The 12,410-nt window shown below is 43.0% G+C and overlaps 1 long non-coding RNA gene across 1 annotated transcript; it reads right to left on the bottom strand.

The window, feature by feature from the left end:
- Positions 1-4,766: 4,766 nt before the first annotated feature.
- On the bottom strand, positions 4,767-11,814 carry LOC119088730. Its single transcript, XR_005092431.1, has 3 exons — positions 11,736-11,814; positions 9,228-9,391; positions 4,767-6,137 (listed from the first exon to the last, which is right to left on the bottom strand). It is a non-coding gene; the product is annotated as an uncharacterized LOC119088730 (long non-coding RNA).
- Between the last annotated feature and the right edge of the window lie 596 nt (positions 11,815-12,410).

Here is a 12,410-nt window from a genome sequence, read left to right as displayed (position 1 = left end):
CTGATAGTATAAATTGTTTAGTATTTAAAAAAAAAATCAAAGTTTTCACTTTTCTCGTTATGTCAAAGTAGATGGCTGCAACCCATTCCAAAGACCCAGACATGCGGACGGACTGTGCAGGGTGGGCTCTGGGAAGGCCAGGTCCTAGCGGAGGTCCACACAGTTCAACAGCAGCAACTCTGAGCTTCGTGTGCAGTCAGGCCTTCCGTCTTCACATTTCCAAGTCTTCAGATTTAATCAACTGAGCATCAATAGTACTTGCAAAAACATTATATTTGGAGGGGCTAGCAAGGGGGCTCCGTACAAAGACAAGTTGCTGCCAAACCTAATGACCTCAGCTTGATTCATGGAATCCATGTGGTAGGAGAGAATCCACTCCTGGAAGTTGGCCACTGACCTCCATATGTGGTATATGCACACACAAGACCATATAAATTTTTTTTTAAGGTGGTTATTGCACTTGAATCCAGATTTGATGGTGCTCACCTTTAATCTCAACACCTGGAAACTGACTGAAATGACCCAGACTTTTTTCTACTTAGTCCATGAACTACACGGTATAAGAACTGTTTAATAGATTTATGTTGTATTGCGTATGATATGAAATCCAACAATCATTTGGTGTGTACAGGAGATTGCACACAGCTTCTTTACACATAAAACAGTTTTATATAGGGGATGTGAGAAACAATGATCTTCACTTCGCAATAAGAAAATTCCCATTTCATCATAACTTGAATTGTGAAATCCAGACAGTTAATTCAAGAGCTTTTGAAATCAGTCATCAGCCTAGAATGGCAGGTAAGCTGGTTAAGGCAGGGAACAATCATTTTTTAAAAATTAATTCATTAAAATATTGTAGGGGCTGAAGAGAGATGGCTCAGTGGTTAAGGGCGCTTGGTGCTCTTACAGAGGACCCGAGTTCTGTCCCCAGTTTTCTGTAACTTCATTTTTGGGGGATCTGAAAATAGGAATTTTCTTCTGATCTGCAAGCTCCTGCATGCACACAGTACACAAACACACACAAAATAAAATAAATATTTTTCTAAAATGTTAAAAATTGTGTGTATCTGTTTCTTTCTGTGTATCTATGTGTATGTATTGCTCTGTGTGTGTGTTTCTCTCTCTGTGTGTATGTGTTTCTGTGTCTGTTTCTCTCTCTCTCTCTCTCTCTCTCTCTCTCTCTCTCTCTCTGTGTGTGTGTGTGTGTGTGTGTGTGTGTGTGTGTGTGTGTTCAGGTGCCCTCAGAGTTCGGAGGCATTGGATCCCCTGAAGCTGGAGTAATCAGCAGTTAGGAGCTGCCTGCTATGGGCGCTAGGAACCAAACTGTGGTCCTCTGGAAGAGCAGCAAGCGTTCTGAAGTGCTGAGCCCTCTCTCAAGCCCCGGAAGTGTAGAGACTGTCCAGAAAAGAAAATCCAGGCAGCAGGAAACTGTGTTCTCATGTATCAACCCTCATGGTCTCTGGAGGATGGTGGGTGAATTTTCCTTCCTTTTGCCTCGGTATCTCCTTGATCTCTCCCCCACAGAAGACAGTCTTCAGGAACAAAGGGGCTGCAAACCAAGGGTAGAAACTGGACACAAGGAGGACTCAGCAGCTGAGACAAATGACAGGAGGAAGTGCAGTGCCTTTTCTAGGACGTGCCATGAGCTCTGTGATCCACATCCCTCACCCCTCTCTCCTATGAAGGAGGAAAATTTGAAACTTAGTAATACCATGGTGAGCAGATTTCTTTTTAAATGAAAATGTAGCTAGAGTTTTCCTGCCTTGCCCACAGTCAGGGCAAATCTTTGTCATCCGCCAGTCCCACAGCCACTCAGACCCAACCAAGTAAACACAGAGACTTATATTGCTTACAAACCGTATGGTCGCCGGGTGGTGGTGGCGCACGCCCTTAATCTCAGCACTCTGGAGGCAGAGCCAGGCGGATCTCTGTGAGTTCGAGGCCAGTCTGGGCTACCAAGTGAGTCCCAGGAAAGGCGCAAAGCTACACAGAGAAACCCTGTCTCGAAAAAAAACAAACAAACAAACTGTATGGTCGTGGCAGGCTTCTTGCTAACTGTTCTTACAGCTTAAATTAATCCATTTCCACAAATCTATACCTTGCCACGTGGCTCGTGGCTTACCGGCATCTTCACATGCGGCTTATCATGGTGGCGGCTGCAGTGACTCCTTCTGCCTTCCTGGTCTTTCTTTCCTCCTCTCTGTTAGTCCCGCCTATACTTCCTGCCTAGCCACTGGCCAATCAGTGTTTTATTTATTGACCAATCAGAGTAATTTGACATACAGACTGTCCCACGGCATGAAAATGTGAAGAGAGCTGAGTGGATCACCTAGCCAACCCAGTTGTGCTCTGGACTGCACCCAAGCACTTTCCTGAAGCTGTTTTCACCAAGACAGCCCATAAGCTGACAGCTCTCAAGGTCAGAATAGAGGAGTGGGGCTGGATAATGAGTCTGAATGACAAAACATTTCAATAGCTACTGCAGAAATAAAGCCATTAAAAAGCATGTCTAAAATCCACCTTTCTGGTGAGAACATTGGGTTAGGTAATGCTTCTTTGTTACAGCTCTTTAAAATTAAAAAAAAAATTATAGATTGGTACCTGTAATTCTTACACTTGAGAGGCTGAGGTAGAAGGATATGTGTGTGTGTGTGTGTGTGTGTGTGTGTGTTTATAATAATAAAACTATTATGTGATTTTCAAACTATCAAACTGGCAAAGTTAAAAAAAAAAGAACATGACCGTTTGGCTTGTGACTGACATGTGAAGATGTGGGCACTTATAGTAGTTAGAGTGGAAATCAGCATCACCTATATACAAAGCAATTTGGAAGTCTTTATCATGACTTAAATATCTAGGGGCGGAGAGATGGCTCAGCAGTTAAGAACACTGGTTGCTCTTCCAGAGGACTGAACTTTGATTTCCAGCACCTACATGGTGGGTCACAATTGATTGTAGTTCTAATTCCAGGGGAATCCAACATCCTTTTCTGGCCTTTGTAGGTACTTCATGCACATGGTACACAGACATACATGCAGGCAAAATACCTGCACACCTAAAATAATAAAAAATAAAGAAAGAAGAGAAAAAAGGGAGTTCCACTTCTGGCCAAACGAGTTCCGACCTTTTAAGTATACCTTAAACCATTGTAAATATAAGTCAGCACATGAAATAGTCCTTTTTAGAATGTTGACCCTCAGGTAGCATAGAACAGTGATCTGGAGCCGGGGGGAATATGGAAATAGTTCCTCCTCACTGCCCCAACTCACCACCTAGGGACATGGTCCCTGTTCCTACTAGGAAGACAAATTCAGCTGGAGCCCTGTGTTTTCCCTGTGTTGAGAAATAGAGCTTAGAATGTGGCCAACCAAGGCAGACATAATCTGCAGGCAGAGGATCAGACAGAAGGAGGTACAAAGACAGACTTAAAGTCTGCAAGGAAATCCCCTCTGTCTGACTGAGAATTCATTGGTACAAATGGGTGAAGATACCACAAAGGGTGGCCTTACTCTCACAAAGGCAAAATGGTACACCATAGTGCTATTCACAACAACAAAAGATGTCCCAGTAGGAGGATACTTAGATCTTGTAGGGCTGCACAGCCACACAGTAGAACACTAGAGGACCTTAATGATGGTCAAGTTCTCTATATGCTGCTATGAACAGATTATATGGTCTGGAGGGATGGCTCAGTGGGTAAGGGTGTTTGCTACAAAGTTTAAGACCTCAAGTTCTGTTTCTGAATCTATATAGTGAGAGAAGGGAGTTAATCACCTCCAGCTGTCCCCTCACCCCCATGTGCATGTTGTGGAACATGCACACCCCAACCTCCACAAATAAACCAATGTCATAAGAATAAAAGAAGGTACAGGACCCTAAGAAAGACAAAGGGATCACCCAATGATGGAGAAATGGCTGGGATCTACATGAACAACCTGGACGTGAGTCGGGGTAATGAAGGGCGAGGGTCGAGAGAAAGAGAGCTTAGGGGAGCGGGAGATCCCAGCTGGATTAAGAACAGAGAGGGAGAACAAGAAATAAGAGACCGTGATAAATGAAGACCACATGAGAATAGGAAGAAGCAAAGCACTAGAGAGGTCCACAGAAATCCACAAAGATACCTCCACAATAGACTACTGGCAATGGGTGAGAGAAAGCCCGAACTGACCTACTCTGGTGATAGGATGGCCAAACACCCTAATTGTCATGCTAGAAATCTCATCCAATGACTGAGGGAACCGGATGCAGATATCCATGGCCAGGCCCCAGGTGGAGCTCCAGGAGTCCAATTGGTGACAAAGAAGAGGGTTTGTACGAGCCATAATTGTTGAGACCATGATTGGAAAAAGCACAGGGACTTTTGGATCAGGTTCTCTGGATAAGTGAGACAGTTGATTGGCTTGAACTGTTTGGGAGGCATCCAGGCAGTAGGATCGGGACCTGTCCTCAGTGCATGAGCTGGCTATTTGGAACCTGGGGCTTATGCAGGGACACTTAGCTCAGCCTGGGAGGAGGGGACTGGACCTTCCTGGACTGAATCTACCAGGTTGAACTCAATCCCCAGGGGAGTCTTTGCCCTGGAGGAGATGGGAATGGGGGGTGGGCTGGGAGGAAGGCGGGGGGGGGGGTTGCGGGAGGCGAGAGGACAAGGGAATCCATGGCTGATATGTAAAATTAAATTAAATTATAAAATAAAAAGTACAAAAAAAGAATAAAAGAAGGTACCTTATTTGAAAAACGTCAGAAAGTTTTATTTTGTGTGAAATAGGGAGAAATATACGTACATTCTTATGCATGCTATAAGAAACTTTAGAAGGATAATAAATATAGAAACCATAAGTAATTATTTATGTCTATAAGGGAGATTAGGGACTGGGTATGCTGGGACCAATGTTGAAAAGGAAATAATAATTCATATACATACACATACATACACACACATACCTTGATAGCATTCAGGATCTATACACGTACAGATGTGTAGTTCTACACCCACATAATCGCCCTTATAATCCTTCCTTCACTCATATTTCATCCTATACCTTTATTCTCTCTCCTCCCACCCACTTACCCATCATCTATTATGTAGCCATCAACCCATCACATCTATTGTCATTCTTCATGACTTCCCTGAGATTACTCCTACTCTCATGTCACAAAACCCCACAGACACTCCTCAGTTCTTTAGTGACTCCACCTCTGGGCACCTTGGCTCCTCTGACTCAATCTTTCTCTTCCCCTCATCTCTCATCACACCTATTCTCTCACACTGTGGCCCGACCCCACTCTTCTCTGTTTTCCTTTGTACTTTTATCTTCCAAGTTTCTGCCTAAGACCTTGTCTCTCCACCTCTTGCTGTCAACATCTTCTTGTCATCTGGTGAAGTCTGACTTCTCCTTTATGCGTGCATGTGGATGCCATCTCTAGCTCGAGCGTGGGTGAGCTACTGGAATCCAGGACTGCTGTCGCAGTATTTTAATACCGTGTTACTCTTGCTTGTTTCCTTTCCTGCCTCAACTCTAAGTTTCTTCTGCTTTGCTCACCATTAATTATCTATCACCCCCAAGACTTACTGCTTCCATGGTATAAGCTCCCAAAACTACATGTTGAATGAATGAACGAGTTGAGTATGGCTTACAACAGGAGGCCATAATATCCAAAGGATTTGGGGGGCATAAAGCATTAAGCAGTCCATTAAGGCATATAAAGAGGCCTGAAAGTAATCTTTTTTTAAAAAAAGGATTTTAAAATTATTATTATTTAAAATTATGTGTCTATGCATGACTATGGGTATGTGCAGATGTAGTCTATCATCAGAGCTTGTCGTAGTTAAATACAGCTATCAACTTGACACAACCCAGAGTCATTTGAAGGAGTCTCAATTGGGAGATTGTCCAGATCAGATTGGCTTGTGGCAGGATAAATGGATGATGTGGGAGGGCCCAGCCCACTGTGGGTGATGCTCCTTCTGGGAAGGTGGTCCTGAACTCTAGCTATATCGTCTATGTCTATATATATGGCTGGTTGAGCAGAAAACCAGAAATCAAGCCCTAGGTAGGCAGCATTCCTCCATGATCTTCGCTTCCGTTCTACATGAGTTCCTGTCCTGGCTCACTTCAGTAATGGACTGCAACCTGTAAGATGAAATGAACACTTTATTCTCTACGTTGTTTTCAGTCAGGGTTTTATTACAGCAACAGAAAGCTAATTAGGCCAGAAATTGGTACAAAGAACGGGGTCTTGCTGTGACAGACCTGACCATGCTGTTATTTGGAAGGATTGTGGAATTGTTTGGAATCCTGATCTGGAAAAGTCATTGAGTGCATAGAGCATAATGGGATGTATTCTGTGGGAGATTGGAAGACAGGAATGTTGGGAGAATTGCAGATGATGGAGGCCAGGCTTGTGAAGTTTCAAAACAAAGATACTATTGGGGCCACTTGTGAGATATATTTAAATTAGGAATTTCTGGAAGTGAAATCTTGTTTGCTCTACTAGGACAAAGGACTGTGGAGCTGAAAAATCAGCTGGGATTAATAAGAGACCAGCATCACCGACACAAAATCTTCTGGGAAGTATTTCTTCAGGGTTAGCACACAGAAGCTGTAGTTCAGGGGTGGGCCAAGGCTGCATCTCAAGTCGACAGCTACATTTGTGAGTGTGTAAGTGTCTCCCACATGATGCTGGTTTTTTGCAACATGAAAGTTGCAGGATTTAAAGGGTCATGGAGAGAAGCTGAGGCTTGACACCACGATCAAGGTAGGGGCCAGAAAAGTCAGCCTTGGTTACAGTGGAGACAGATCTTAGCGTATTGTAGATGTCAGGACTATGGCTTGATCACCAAGGACAGCGGCAGCCGTGGCATGAATTCTGTCAGAGCCTGGGAGACAAGCTGTGTGCTGTGGGTGGCAGAGTTGGAGAAGTGAAACTGTCCAAACCCTTTGGAGCCCAGAACATCATGAGTGAATTCTAGATGTCGGATACTGAGATTTTTATGTAGTCAGATTTTGGTTTTGCTTTGATCTTATTGTAACTGTGCTCTGGTTCTGCCTTCTTGGAATAAGATAGTATATAATTTGTTTTTTTTTTTAATTTTATAGAAGACTGTAGTTGGGAGACTTTGTATTTTAAAAGAAAACTTGGACTTTTAAAGTGTTGAAAATTTTAATGACTGTGGGACTTTTTAAAAGTTGGTCTGTGTTTTATACTGTGATACTAATATTAACATGAGATCTTGGGAAAAGAAAGGGAAGGTTATGGTTTAACACTAATGTGTTTGTATGTCAAGTTGACAAGGAGTGACGTGTTCTGGTTAGCTACAGCTGTCACCTTGACACAGCCCTGAATAATTCGAAGGCGTCTCAGTTGAGGAGTTGCTCAGATCAGATCGCTTTGTGGCCATGTCCATGAGGAATTGTCTTGACTAGTGATTGATGTGGGAGGGCCCAAACTACTGTGGGTGGTGCCACCCCTTGGCAGGTGGTCCTTATCTGTATAAAATAGGTAGTTGAACAGAGAACCAGAACCTGACAGTAAGCAGTGCCCCTCCAATGGTCCCTGCTCCAGTTCCTGCGTGATCTTCTGCCTTGACTTCCTTGATGATGGACTGTAAACCTGTAAGATGAAGTAAACTCTTTCCTCCCCAAATTTTTTTTGGCCAGTGTGTTATTACAGCAACAGAAAACAAACCAGAGCAGATCCATGGGAGCTGGAGTGAGAAGCAGTTATGAGCCATCCAAACATGAGCACTGGGAGCTGAACTCTGGTCCTCGCTCCAGTCCTCTGACTTAAAACATCCACTCCCATACTCAGGAGTAGACACGAGAAGAATTACATTAGATATACAGAATTAGATTACAGAATTTATTCACAGTGGATAAATTGATTGATGTTTTCCACTGTTCTTAAGTGAAGCATATCAACATAAGGGCCATTTTTCAGATCCACCCTGGTGGGTACATAGCAGAGCTTCTAAGTCAAATACTAAATATTCCTTTGCTGAGAAGTTGTGCATTGTGCTTGCTTTATCATTACTGAAGTTAAAGAGGAGCATGAGTGCTTGGCTCCATGAGAAGACAGAAGAATCTTATGTTTGGATGCCACCATGGACCCACAATTTATGTCCTGGGTGAGGCTGCTATCTCACACTATTTCTCGTGGCATGTACAGTTGTCACACTATGCTTACAGAATGTGACTGTGTCACTGTTGATTTTTATCTCTAAGACAGCTCAAAAATTGAGGAACCACACCTTCAGACAGAGGGCAAGAACAACCTGATCAATGCACAGTATTGATTGTCACTACAATTGATGGGAAGAAGATAATAAAATCCTATGAAGTCTCTTTTTTTGTTGTTGTTCTTTTTTTTTTCTTTGTTTTGTTTTTTGAGGTAGGTCTCACTCAGGCTAGCCTCCAACTTAACCTTGAACTTCTGATCCTCCTGCCTCCACCTTCTGAGAGCTGAGATTATAGGCATGTACCAACACACCCACTTTATGTGGTGCTGGGGTAGAATCCAAGGCTTCATACATGCTAGGCATGCACTCTACCAACAAAGCTATATTCCAGTCCAGTCTCTGTCATTTGATCCTCCAACTTCTGTCTTATTGGGTCAAAAGAGTCAGAATATGGTTTTGACCACAGAAGAGAGGCATCTTTCATTCTTGCATGTTACAGAAGACCTTACATAAAAGGCAAAAATCAAGAGAGAACAATGAAAAGTTTGGGCTGTGGGGATGCTATAGCTCTAACATAATTTACTTAGTAAATCCCCTTTTATAATTATGTATCATTTCATTCTGTTCCTTTATAGAACCCTGAGTAACACACTCTGCCTTCCTTGACGTTAATTCAACATTATCTCTGAAATATGTAAATGTCACATCTTCTGGGAAGAGGGGTAGCTCTCAAACCCTTTAATGCAAACATTCATGTAGCACCTTTACATACAAGGTACTTTAGAGAGTTGTGTGGGGGTGCCAACAAGAAGTAACTCCCCTAATTTTCAGTTCAGGTAGAAGGCAGATATCGTTTAGAAAAAGGCAAAGGCCATAACTGAAACACCATGTGTTTATTGCTTAGGCGCTATAGCATGGCTCCCATATACTTCAGACCATATGGGCACATGTGTTAATTCTGCCACATTCCAGTTGTCAGTCGCTGGACAAGTCCTCTGATTCATCATAACACTGATTTTTAAAAGGGGGTGATAGTAAATCTTACCCATCTCAGAACATCGTTTAGAGATGAAGTTGGGAAGATGTCATAGAGCACATGGCATAGTGACTATCGTATGGCGAGCTGTTCATAGGTGTTAGCTACATGTGCAATGTGTAACATCAACAAAGTTGTGTTCCGGAGTCCTTCTGGATGGTAGAGCAAGTGACCTGAAATAGAAAGACATCCTCTATGCACTGAAGTCCCGTGTTTTCATTGGCGTGTATTCAAGACAATGGGTTTCTTTATGGCGTTTTTCATTTGTCTAGAATATCATGTATTTTGTTCGTATTGGCCACGCCTTCCTCCTTTTTGTCTCTCTCCTTTCCTTTTTACTTCTACTTTCATGTTATATGTTGGGGCCACAGACGTTCTTGTACTCACAGAGAAGCACTAAGAGAACCAGGGGATGTTAATCATGCAGGGGTGTCTCCCTATTGGAGGAGATAAAAATCAAATGCCTGCATTCCATCCAGAAAGCTGAGTGTGGTTTTATTAAGGACCTGGTGACCTTTTTGCTATCTGTGGAGACCGGCCTCACCCACCCTTTTGCAGTAGAGGCAGATCTCACCCAAATTCCCCAGAATGATTACCCCAGACTCTTCCCTCCCTAGACCATTACCTATCCTTAGGGGAGATGTCACAAGTACTTTATGGCCTGCTGACCTCCATGCTACTGGATTCTAGGCCTTTTATCTATAGAACCCACCCTCATGGTCACATCTTAAGGAGTTTCTATGTAGTCACACCTAGAATTTTACTGTACACCTAGAATTGAATAACTGATTGTTGCCTGGAAATCTTATCCCAAATTGTACTTTGTTTTAAATATGCGGACAATGAACCACCCGACATTAGACTCCCCGAAGTCTGATCCAGGTTGACAAAGTCAATGACAAAAGGTTGTCCTTCTTATCTCTGGATCACTGCCCTACATTGACACCTACCTGAAAGATTCCCCTCAGTTTTATATATCTCTTACAACAGAACTTGAAGTTTTTTTGTTGTTTTGTTTTTAGTTTTTTTGTTTTTGTTTTTGTTTTTTTTGAGACAGATCTCACTCAGGCTGGCCTCAAACTTAGGATATAGAAGAGGATAAACTTAAACTTCTCCACCTTTTCAGAGCTGAGATTATAGGCATGTGTCAACACACCCACTTTATGTGGTGCTGGGGTGGAATCCAAGGCTTCATACATGCTAGGCAAGTACTCTACCAACTGTTACTAGCAGGGACTTGTGTGTGTGTGTGTGTGTGTGTGTGTGTGTGTGTGTGTGTGTACATATATGTATATATACACACTATATATGCCTTTCTGTCTCATATATTAAGACAAGGCTAAAGGGGAGGGAGGGCAGCTGGGTGGAGACATAAGACTATACAACCACTGGCAGATGTAGAGTGACTGTAGAGGAAGGAGCGTCCAGGAGAAGTAGAAGAAGATGAGATCGCTGGCCTGAAAACTGACTCATCTCCTTGGCTGCTTAGTCTCACTGCTTTTACATCGTCGAGCTTCTCTCTCTCTCTCTCTCTCTCTCTCTCTCTCTCTCTCTCTCTCTCTCTCTCGATAAGACTTTATTATTTTTTTATTTTACATACCAACCACAGATCCCTCTCTCTCTCCTGCTCCCATTCCCCTGTCTCCTCCCCCCCCTCCCTCCTCCAACAAGGTAAGGCCTCCCACGCTCTTCTCTGATGGGCTCCCAGTTCCCACAAATTTCAGAAGAGAGTCATTTTAGTATGTTCTCATTTCTAAATTTAAAACTGGAAGATTATCTATTATCTATGTACACAAAAGTATTGCTGATATTTATCTGCGACTCCGTTGTGAAAGATTTTCACTTTCCATGATTCATTTTCTGTAACAGCTGAATTTTTTAAAAAAAATGAAAACCTATTTTATTTTTATGATAAGAAGACTAAAGAGGCCTTTAGGAATCCGCTAAGCTCATCCGCTTCCACAGGAGGAAGCTCACAACAGGCCTGAGATTCAGGGCTGAGCGGCTCTGAGCTTTGAGGAAAACCAGTTACCAGATACAAAGCTGGTAACTTTGTCAGCCCTGCCTCCTGGGGCAATGCTATCAGACAGGTCGCTTCCTCTTTGCTCCATGGTTTCCTCTAGTATCACCTATCAGGTGACGCATAAGGACATCAGGGTTCAAAATTGGGCGAAATGTTACCATATCAGCATTAAAGAAAGTGTTTGAGGTGGGCGTGGTGACTCACACCTACAATCCCAGCTGAGGCAGGAACTTACTGTAAGTTTGAGGTCAGCCTGAGCTACACAGTGAGCTCCAGGGCAGCCTGAGCTACAGATTGAGGCCCTGTCACCAACAAACAGATGAACAGATCATAAAAGGATGAGGGGGGAGTGTTTAAAAAAAGCACTAATAATGTCTCAGACATAAGAAAGGTGAACAAGCTTAAAAACATCTAAGCATATAGAATAGAGTAGTGAAAGCTATTGTACCCTGGACGTGAGACCCCCGAAGAGACCACCAGAGACACAAACTCACCGAAATGAAAAAGCAAGGTTTATTGGAGCAGTTCAAGCAGCATGGCGGGAACCTCATCAAGCACACAGACCCAGCGGAGGCTAGAGGAGGTGCCCGCCCCTCTGCAAGCTCAGTTTTTAAAGGCAAAAACCACAAGGTTACATCAGTTAGGGGAGCTCGTATGGGTACATTTCTGATTGGCTCAAGTTTTAGGGGCTTTCCAAAATTTCTGTGTTATCTTACTTTGCAGTTTTGACCAGTTGTCAAACTTTATAGACTATCCCCGGCGTTGGGGCATTCTGTGATTAATCAGTTGCTACCAGATAGTCCTTCAAACATCCTGACTTTGTACTTTTGACCATCTCCGGCATTGGGGCATCCTGTGGTTAATCAGTTGCTACCAGATAGTCCTTCAAACATCCTGACTTTGTACTTTTGAGTTCCTGGGACCTATGTCAGCAGCTCTGAGAATTTCGAAACTCAGGCCTAATTCAAGTTGGGGTGAGGGACTTGCTTGAAATGGGGGTGTTTTGGTTCTTCAAAAGCAACTTACTAATGAGGGCTAACCAACATAGCATTAATAAACAGTTCTGAAATAAATTAGGTGGTTTTTATTTTCCTTAGAGATCACAAGTAAAACACATAGGAATGAAATACCCCATCAATCCCTGCTTGTCTCTGGCAATTAGAAGGAAG

The sequence above is a fragment of the Peromyscus leucopus genome, chromosome 11 (assembly GCF_004664715.2).
Source record: "Peromyscus leucopus breed LL Stock chromosome 11, UCI_PerLeu_2.1, whole genome shotgun sequence".
In the NCBI taxonomy this organism is placed as follows: Eukaryota; Metazoa; Chordata; class Mammalia; order Rodentia; family Cricetidae; genus Peromyscus; species Peromyscus leucopus.
The sequence above is the reverse complement of the archived record's forward strand: the minus strand, read 5'-3'. Positions and strand labels throughout refer to the sequence as shown.